Raw genomic sequence first — 9566 nt, 5'->3', positions numbered from 1 at the left:
ACGGTGGTGGTTGTGTCGGGCTATTTTATCACAATAACCAGGAACCCAGAAAAGTAAACAATACTCCCACAGAATCTCTGCTGACCTTACAGTGGACTTGAGCTTAGCTGCCAGCACCCACATGGCAGCTCACTACTGGCTCTAACTCCAGTTCCAGGGATCAGATGCCCTCTTCTGGCTTTCATGGGCAACAGTTACCCATGTGGTACCCAGACACACATGCAGGCCAACCACCCATACACAAAGATAATAAAATAATTTTAAAACTAAAAACCATTGGACCAGGTCTTAAGAGAGCTGTTGAGTGGCAACTACCTGACCCAAGGAAAGATAGAGAACAAGCTGCTTTCTCTTAGCATGAAAAAAACAATGATGAACAGAATTGTCAATGAAGCCACCTTGTAGAACCCTGAATTTGCAGAAAAATAAAAAGAATGGAGCCATCAGAAAAACAGAAGCCTGGCAGTAGTAGCACATGCTTTGAATCCTAGCACTTGAGAGGCAGAGGCAGGCAGGCAGATCTCTGAGTTTGAGGCCAGTCTGGTCTACAGAGTAAGTTCTAGGACAGCCAGAGCTACACAGAGAAACCCTGTCTTGAAAAACAAAGAACAAGCAAAAAGGAGGATAACAAATTAGGCCTTAAAAGGAGGGTTAGCAGGCTGTGGTTTATGGAATATTGAAATATTGAAAAGGCTGCTCAGAGTTCAGCTAACTACCCAGACCTTAGAGCAAAACTACCAAATTAATTCATTTCTTTGAAAAAGCATAAAGGAGGATAAAATGTCACAGACTATCCAGAAAGAATAAATTAACATAGGTTATGTAAATTTGCAGAGTCCTTCAAGACATTTGTACACTCTATTAATTTTTTGGGTCTTTTTGTTTTTGTTTTGAGTAAAGTTTCACTGTGTAGTCCTGGCTGGTCTAGACTTCACTGAATAAACCAGGCTGGCTTTGAACTCACAAAGATCCACCTGACTACCTCCTAATTAAAGGTGAGCACCACCACACATAAACTCCATTTATTGAAAAAGTTTTCCTGCTGAGGATTTTAGCTCAGTGGGTAGAGTGCTTACCTAGCATGCATGAGGCCTTGGATTTGATCCCAAGCACAACATAAAAACCAGTGTTGGTACTCACCCTCTATTCCCAGCTCTCGGGAAGTAGAGGCAAGAGGATTAATTCAGGGTCATCCTTGCTTACAGAGTGAATTTGAGGCCAGCTGGTAATACATAAGAATCTGTCACATACACACACAAAGTCAGGATGAGCCACCAACAAGCTTGTTTATCACTTATGGAGGTCAGGCTAAGCTGTACACTCAGTGTCAGAGAACCTGCCCTAGACACTTGCTAAGAAGACAGCTGTAGATAAATAGCCACATGTAATCTGATCCTGTCGCCATGGGCACGTTGGACTCACGTGTCCAATGGCCTATTGGGTGACTCTCCAGGAAAACTGCCAAAACAGGAAAAGTATTATTCAGCTGAATCACCCAGAGGCCAAACCTTTAAATTGGAGGGAGACATAGGAGAGATAATACTTTGGTAATGGGAGGTCCCTAGGTCATGGAGGTTGGACTGCAGGTCAGAGGCAGTTTTGACCCTAGGATGGCTCCCCACCATCAGACAAAAAAGTGACCACAAGATCAGTCAACACTCCAGCAGACAAGCAGACAGCAGTAGTGAGTGGACTCAGTAGGATACTGAGCCATCTCTCCAGTCCCACCAAATTAATGTTTAATAGGAAAAAAAATTCACAATATGTCGTTACAAAACAGATAACAAAGATAATTGTTAGAGGGCTGGAGAGATGGCTTAGAGGTTAAGAGCACTGCTTGCTCTTCCAAAGGTCCTGAGTTCAATTCCCAGCAACCACATGGTGGCTCACAACCATCTGTGATGAGATCTGGTGCCCTCTTCTGGCCTGCGGGAATATGTGCAGACAGAACATTGTATACATAATAAATAAATCTTTAAAAAAAAAAAAAAAGATAATTGTTAGAAACTACATATAAATCATTTCTTTCCTCTACATGTATGCTTCAGGTTCTATTTCAGGCTCTGTCATCAAGATTCAGACTTCCTATAACTTCCAAACAATTGCTTCCAAACATGATTAAGATGTCTGTGTAATTGCAGATCCAACTCTCCACAGTGTGGAGATTGCTGTCCCAGCAGCACAAGGGCACTGAGTGCTTACGAATTGGCCAGATGTGCAGGTGCTGGCCTAGGAAATTCTGCGTGCGTGCGCGTGTGTGTGTGTGTGTGTGTGTGTGTGTGTGTGTGTACCGCTTGGCTTATGAAACCTAGAGGACTTAGTTCACTGCACAGGACTGGCCTGCTGCTTCCACTAACTAGGCCACTGAACAGGTAGAAAGAGCCACCAGTCATAATCCATTCTCCATAGGTTGGAAGGGTAGTAAAGTTAATGGAAAATAAGCACCCAATTTCTTCTTTTTTTTTTTTTATTTTAAGATGTATTTGTGTGTGTGCGTGCATGTGTGTGCAGGTACATGTGCACAGAGACCAGAGGCCAGGAAAGAGTCTGGTGTCCTCTTCTGTCACTCATTGCCCATTCCTTTGTCTTTAAGGCAGTGCCTCTATTTCTGTTTGTCTGTCTATTATCTATCTATCTATCTATCTATCTATTATCTATCATCCATCTATTTATCTATCTATCTATCTGTCACCTATCTATCATCTATCATCCATCTATCTATCTATCTATCATCTATCTAACTATCTATCTCTACCTCCCACCCCTTCCTGGGGCTCAGGCCTTCTTGGCTAGATTGAGAGTCAGCAAACCCCAACAAACTACCCTTCTCTGCCAGCCTCAGAGCTGGTTTACAGGCATTTGCATAGATAGCTGGTTTGTCCTGCATGTTCTAAGAGCCAGACTCCAGTCCTCATGGTTGCAGAGCAAGAGTTCTGAACTGCTGAACCATCTCTAGCTCCCATGCGTCATTCCTTTCTAAGATCTTCTAAAGTCACTGGAGAACAAGTAGCCGTCTGAGTGGAAGAGGTGGTATCCTCTGCTCGGTATTGTAGTGCACGCCTATAACCCCAGCATTCTAGAAGCAGAGGCAAGTCGAAGCCCAGACAGATCATTTTATGGTGAGTTCCAGGCTACCCATTGCTACATAGGGCATTCCAGGCCAGCCAGTTCTACATAGAAAGTTCCAAGCCATCCATAGCTGCATAGCAAGACTCTATCTCAAATAAAAAAATAAACAAAATGAAAAGCAGATGGATTTCAAAAGGTCATTTTCAGTGAAGATTAAGTTAGACTTTGGGTTGAGAGAAAGAAACTTGGACAGCCCTGAAAAAAAAAAAATACAGCCGGGCAGCGGTGGTGGCGCACGCCTTTAATCCCAGCACTCAGGAGGCAGAGCCAGGCTGATCTCTATGAGTTCAAGGCCAGCCTGGGCTACCAAGTGAGTTCCAGGAAAGGCGCAAAACTACACAGAGAAACCCTGTCTTGAAAACAAACAAACAAACAAACAAAACCAAAAAACAACAACAACAACAAAAAATACAGAGGATTGGCAGTGACACTCCGTGTGGATGGGGTGTGGGAATCAGGGAAGGTACTTACACAGACTCTGGAGATCAAGGCTGGAGTTGCCCACAAGGTCACTATCTGAGGTCTGCTACCTGAAATCAGGATTCTGAAAAGAGATGATGGTATGTTATAGACTGCATATGAAGGAAGTATCACCAAGAGGCTCATTTATTGAAAGTTTGACCAACCACAGAAGTTGTGTTCAGAAACATACTTTAGAAAGTGATTGGGGTGGCTTGGGGTGGGGTGGGAGGAGGGAACACAGGGGAATCTGAGGCTGATATGTAAAATTAAATTAATTATAAAATAAAAATATTTTAAAAAGAAAGTGATTGGAATATAGGGGCTCTTATCAATAAATTAATTAATTGACAAAGTCATCACTGAAAGAGCTTTTGACCTAGGCTGTGGTGGCACGCACCTTTAATCCACTCCCACCCCCCAGATGACAGAGGCAGGTGGATCTCTGTGAGTACCAGGACAGCCAGGGCTACACAGAAAAACCCTGTCTCAAAAAACCAAAAAGGAAGAAAAGAAAGAAAGAAAGAAAAAGTTATTGTGGGAGCTGGAGAGATGGCTCAGTGGTTAAGAGCACAGACTGCTCTTCCAGAGGACCCGGGTTCAATTCCCAGCACCCACATGGCAGCTCACAACTGTCTGTAACTCCAGTTCCTGACCTTCTGACACCCTCACACAGACATACATGCAAGTGAAACACCAATGAACACAATAAAAATAAATTATAAAAAAGAAAAGAAAAAGTTATTGCAAGGTAATGAAACAGTTGAAAGTTGGGTCCAGCTGGAGGAAGTGGGTTACTGGAGGCATAATTTGAAGCACAAAGCTTGCCTTGGCTCTGCCCTCTCTCTGGCTTCCTGCTTGCCATGAGGCGAGCGACTCCCTTCACCTCATCACAGACGTATAATCGTGGGGCCAGCTGACCACAGACTGAAACCATAAATCAAAGTAGATCTTTCCTCTCTTTCATTGTTTTTTTCTAAACTGTATTTATCACAACAACAGCAAAACCACCACAAGTACCTCATCTTCACAGCCCGCTCAGGCTGTTAGCAAAGGCAAACACAAACTCTCTGAAGAAGAGAACGAAGTGCTGGAGAAGTGGCCCACTGGTGCGAGCACAGCTCTGGTAGAGGACCCAGGTTCAATTCCTGGCGTCTGTGTGGCAGAGCTCTCAACCCCCTGTGACTCTCTCTCCAAGCAATCCCATGCCCTCTTCTGACTTCTGTGGGATATCTACAGTCACATGTGTACACACTCCTCACAGAGGTACCAGCATACACATAATTTAAAATAAAACAAACATTAGAGAGAAAGAAAAAAGGAAGAGGGGTGGGGATTTAGCTCAGTGGTAGAGCTTGCCTAGCAAGCGCAAGGCCCTGGGTTCGATCCTCTGCTCAAAAAAAAAAAAAAAAAGAAAGAAAGAAAGAAAGGAAGGAAGGAAGGAAGGAAGGAAGGAAGGAAGGAAGGAAAGCAGGACACAGAGGCACACACCTGTAATCCCAGCACTTGGGAGGGACAGAAAGGTAGGAGAATAACCTAGGCCATCAGCTAAGTTCAAGACTAGTCGGGGCTACATGAGATCTTGTCTCAAGAAGGAAGGAAGGACAGAGGCAGCTCATTTGTCAAATTTGCTCTTGGAGATACTGACGTCAGGGCTGTGGCAATAGCTCAGAGATAGAGCCTTTGCTTTATATGTCTGAGACCCTATATGTAAGCCTCGATAAGGACAAAAGAGGGGGGAAGGTAGATAAAGAGACACAGGTTAATTTAAGTTTAAAAGAGCTAGCCTATGAGCCTAAGCTAGGCCAAATATTCATAACTAATAATAACTATCCGTGTCGTGATTTGGGAGCTGGTTGGTGGCCTAAAAGAAAAAGCCTGGTACAGTCTGACATCATCTAAAATTTAAAATTCTGGGGGCTGGAAAGATGGCTCAGCAGTTAAGAGTACATATTGCCCTTGCAAAGGACCTGAGTTCAATTTTCAGCATCCAAATCAGGTGGCTCACAACAGCCTGTTACTCCAGCTCCAGGGCGACTGCACCTATGGCCTCCTCCATGGGCATCTACATCTACATGTACATAACCCACCAACCACATACACGTAAAAGTTCAAAAATAAATCTTAAAATTTTAAAGTGCACCAAGGAGTTGGCTCAGCTGTACAACACTTGCTTTGCATGCATGAGGACTGGAGTTCAAATCCCCAGCAACCATGTAAAGGTCAGATGGGCATGCCGCCTACCTGTAATCCCAGTGGGAGGCGGAGACAGAATACATCACTGGCTAACTGGGCTACCTGAATCAGCTCTGGGTGGGGAGAGACTGAGGAATATAGGGAGGGTTGTCTGGGCTTCACGCCTGAAGCACCGCTGCTAGTAGGCAGCAGGTAACTGCTAGGTACCTGCCACCACCCAGGGCTTGGCTGAGAAGGGGAGGACCCCTTAATACCTGAAATGTGTACATGCTCTCGCTCTCTCTTGGCTACCTAGTGATCCTGGATGCTGGATCTAGTACTGCAGACCAAGTCAGAGTTCTCCAAAGAACTGCATTGGACCGGGCCTTACCTCTCCTGAATCCTGTAACCAATTCCCTTTCCTTGTTGTAAGATAACTCAAAACAAACCCCCTTTGACTATCAGATAAACTATGTGGAATTGCCTCATTAATTGCCACTTTAGAGAAATACACTCAACTTCATCCTCTGACCTCCACACAGATGGACACACAGGTGTACATGCACACACCCATACTGCACACACATGAACATACATATACACATGCATACATGCAGCACACACACACACACACATTTTAAAATGCCAACAGTATTAGGAACAAATTGCTATGCATGATGATTACCAGAAATAGAAACATATAAATTTAAACTTAACAAATAGTTAAATTCCCGATAAACTCAGATACTGAACTTGTTAGAGGCTGAATAAAAAGTATGTATGTATAAAACCTTTAAAGAAGTAAGTTTTTTTTGTTTTTTTATTTAGATAGGATCTTGCTGTGTAATACAAGGCTTGAACTCACAATCCTTCTGCCTTACAAGAACTGACATTTCAGGCATGCATCACCAAAAAACCATAATTTCTTATCTCCTTCCTTCCTTCCTTCCTTCCTTCCTTCCTTCCTTCCTTCCTTCCTTCCTTCTTTCCTTCCTTCCTTCCTTCCTTCCTTCCTTCCTTCCTTCTTTCCTTCCTTCCTTTCTGTTGTTGTGTATGTGTAGTTTTTTGAGACAGGGTACAGGGTTTCTCTGTGTAGCCCTGGCTGTCCTGGAACTCACTCTGTAGACCAGGTTAGTCTTGAACTTTTAAGAAATTACAGAGATTTCTTTATTTCTGTATGGTGTGGTGGCACATGCCTTTAATCCCAGCACTCGGGAGGCAGAGGCAGGTAGATCTCTGAGTTTAAAGCCAGCCTGATTTACAGAGCAAGTTCCAGGACAGCCAGGGCTACACAGAGAAACAAAAACAAAAAAAAAGCAGATCACTTACACAGAAATTACTATTAGGTTAATAATAAAACTCTCAGTAATATAATTTCAAAAATGCCCACTAAGGGCTGGCAAGATGGCTCAGTGGGTAAAGGAACTTGTCATCAAGACTGATGTCCCGAGTTCAATCGCAGGGACCCACATGGTGAAAAGAGAGCTAATCCCTACAAGTTGCTCTCTGACTTACACACACAGGCAAGTGCAGAAAAAGAAAAAGAACCACTAAAATAATACCAGTTATTAAGCGGTATGATTTGTAAATTAATAGAAAGGCCATAGGACAAATAAACACTTAAAATAAAAGCAGAAAAGGAAAAAATATGAGGGAAAAAATTTTACTGTCAAGATCCTGAAACTTTGAGTTCTATTTATGACTAGAGTTAATAACTTTATCTCCATACTTATTTTTAAACCTCTGTGATTAAGACAATGTGGTAAGCCTGGCATGGTGGTACACAATTTTAAGCTCAGCACCCAGGAGGCAGAGGCAGGTGGAATGTGAATCTCTGTGAGTTCAAGGACATTCTGGTCTACAGAGTGAGCTCTAGGACAGCCTAGACTACACAGAGAAACCCTGTCTTGGAAAGGAGAGAGAGAGAGAGAGAGAGAGAGAGAGAGAGAGAGAGAGACAGAGAGAGACAGAGAGAGACAGAGAGAGACAGAGAGAGAGAGAGAGAGAGAGAGAGAGAGAGAAGACAGACAGACAGACTATATTTCTTGACATGAAGGAGGTTGGTTTGTGTTTTTATTTTCCCATGTCTTTGATTTCTGTATCAGGGTCATACTGGCCCCATGAGTTGGGAAGTGTTTCCTCCTTTTCTATTGTATGGAGGAATCTATATATAACTGATATTTCCCCCTTAAGTAATGATAGAGTTCACTAGCAAATCCACGTGAGTTTTGTACCATCTTTGTGGGAATATTCTAACTAAAATTCATTTTACTTAGCAGATAAAAGGTTGTTCAGACTACTTTTTCTTTTTGATTCAGATTGTCTTTTCTATTTGGCAGCTTGTACCTTTAGAGGCATTTGGCCATTTCTTGCCAATAAATGTATTGGATGGTATAATGTTCTTAGTTATTGGAGTTGGAGAGATGGCTTAGCCGGTAAAGTGCTTCCTGATGAACATGAGGACTCCTGTTTATTCCCAGCAGCCACATAAAAAGCCCAAGGTGGCAGAGTACTTGGAAGCCCAGTGCTGGAGAGGCAGACAGGCAAATTCTTAGAGCTTGCTGGCCAGCCCATCTAGCTGAATTAATGGGTAATGTGTCTCAGTGAGAGATCCTGTCTCAAACAAAGAAGTGGACGCCTCATAAGGAAGAGACATCTGGCCTGTACACATAGGATCATGCACAGACACTCATACCCTTCCTACATATAAAATGTTTAGTTATTAATTGTGCGTGCGTGCATGTGTGTATGTGTGTGTGTGTGTGTGTGTGTGTGTGTGTGTGTGAGAGAGAGAGAGAGAGAGAGAGAGAGAGAGAGAGGGAAAGAGAGAGAGAGAGAGAGAGGTGGTGGTGGTAATCAAACCAAAGGCCTTGTACTTGCGAAGCAAGTGCTCTTACTCAGGAGATACTGAGATATATCTCCAACCACACACACTCTTTTTCATAGGCTGGTCTTGAGCCTCAGTAACCCAGATCGTAAGAATAAAACAGGTGCATATCACCACACCACACTAGTACCATTTTCTGTCATCTTTATTATATTCTGTTTGCTTATTTTGGATCTAAATTGCTTTTACTTTTCTAGCTTTATATGATAGAAACACAAATAATTGATTTTTAACTCTTGAAGTCATTAATGTGTTTACTGTGTTACTTCAAATTTTTTTCTTTTAGATGTGCATTTTGTCTGCATATATGTCTATGGATTACATGAATTCAGTGTCTACAGAGGTCAGAAGAGAATATCAGGTCCTCTGGAACTGGAGTTACGGACTATTGTAAGCAACCATATGAGTGGTGGGAACTGAACTCAGGACCTCTGGAAGAGCTCTTAACTGCTGAGCCATCTCTCCAGTCCTGAGTTTTCATACAGTTATAACCTGATGTACATTCTGATTTCCCTGTGGCTCCTTTTTTGTTAAAGCTTTTTAAATTTATTTTGCAGTCCTGAAGATATCTATCTCAGGGCCTTCCATATGCTAGGTAAGTGTTCTACCACCAAACTATACCCCCAGCTAGTCTGAAGTATTATTTAGAGGTATGTTGTTTAATTTTCAAATACTTCTATATGTTAATGCAGCTATTGGAGATTAGTTTCATGTAGTGTTTACATAGCAAATTTTTTAAACTTTTTACCCTATTTATATTTCAAGTCAGTTTATTGTAGGCAGATACTATTGAACCTTGTTTTGTTCGTTTTTTTCTTAACTATCCAACAATTTTAGCTTTGTTACTATAGTATTCAGACACTACATTTGATCCGGTTTTCAGTATACTGAGTTTAAATAGATCACTTTGCTATTC

The sequence above is a fragment of the Onychomys torridus genome, chromosome 14 (genome assembly GCF_903995425.1).
Source record: "Onychomys torridus chromosome 14, mOncTor1.1, whole genome shotgun sequence".
Taxonomy (NCBI): Eukaryota; Metazoa; Chordata; class Mammalia; order Rodentia; family Cricetidae; genus Onychomys; species Onychomys torridus.
This window is presented reverse-complemented; position numbering follows the sequence as displayed.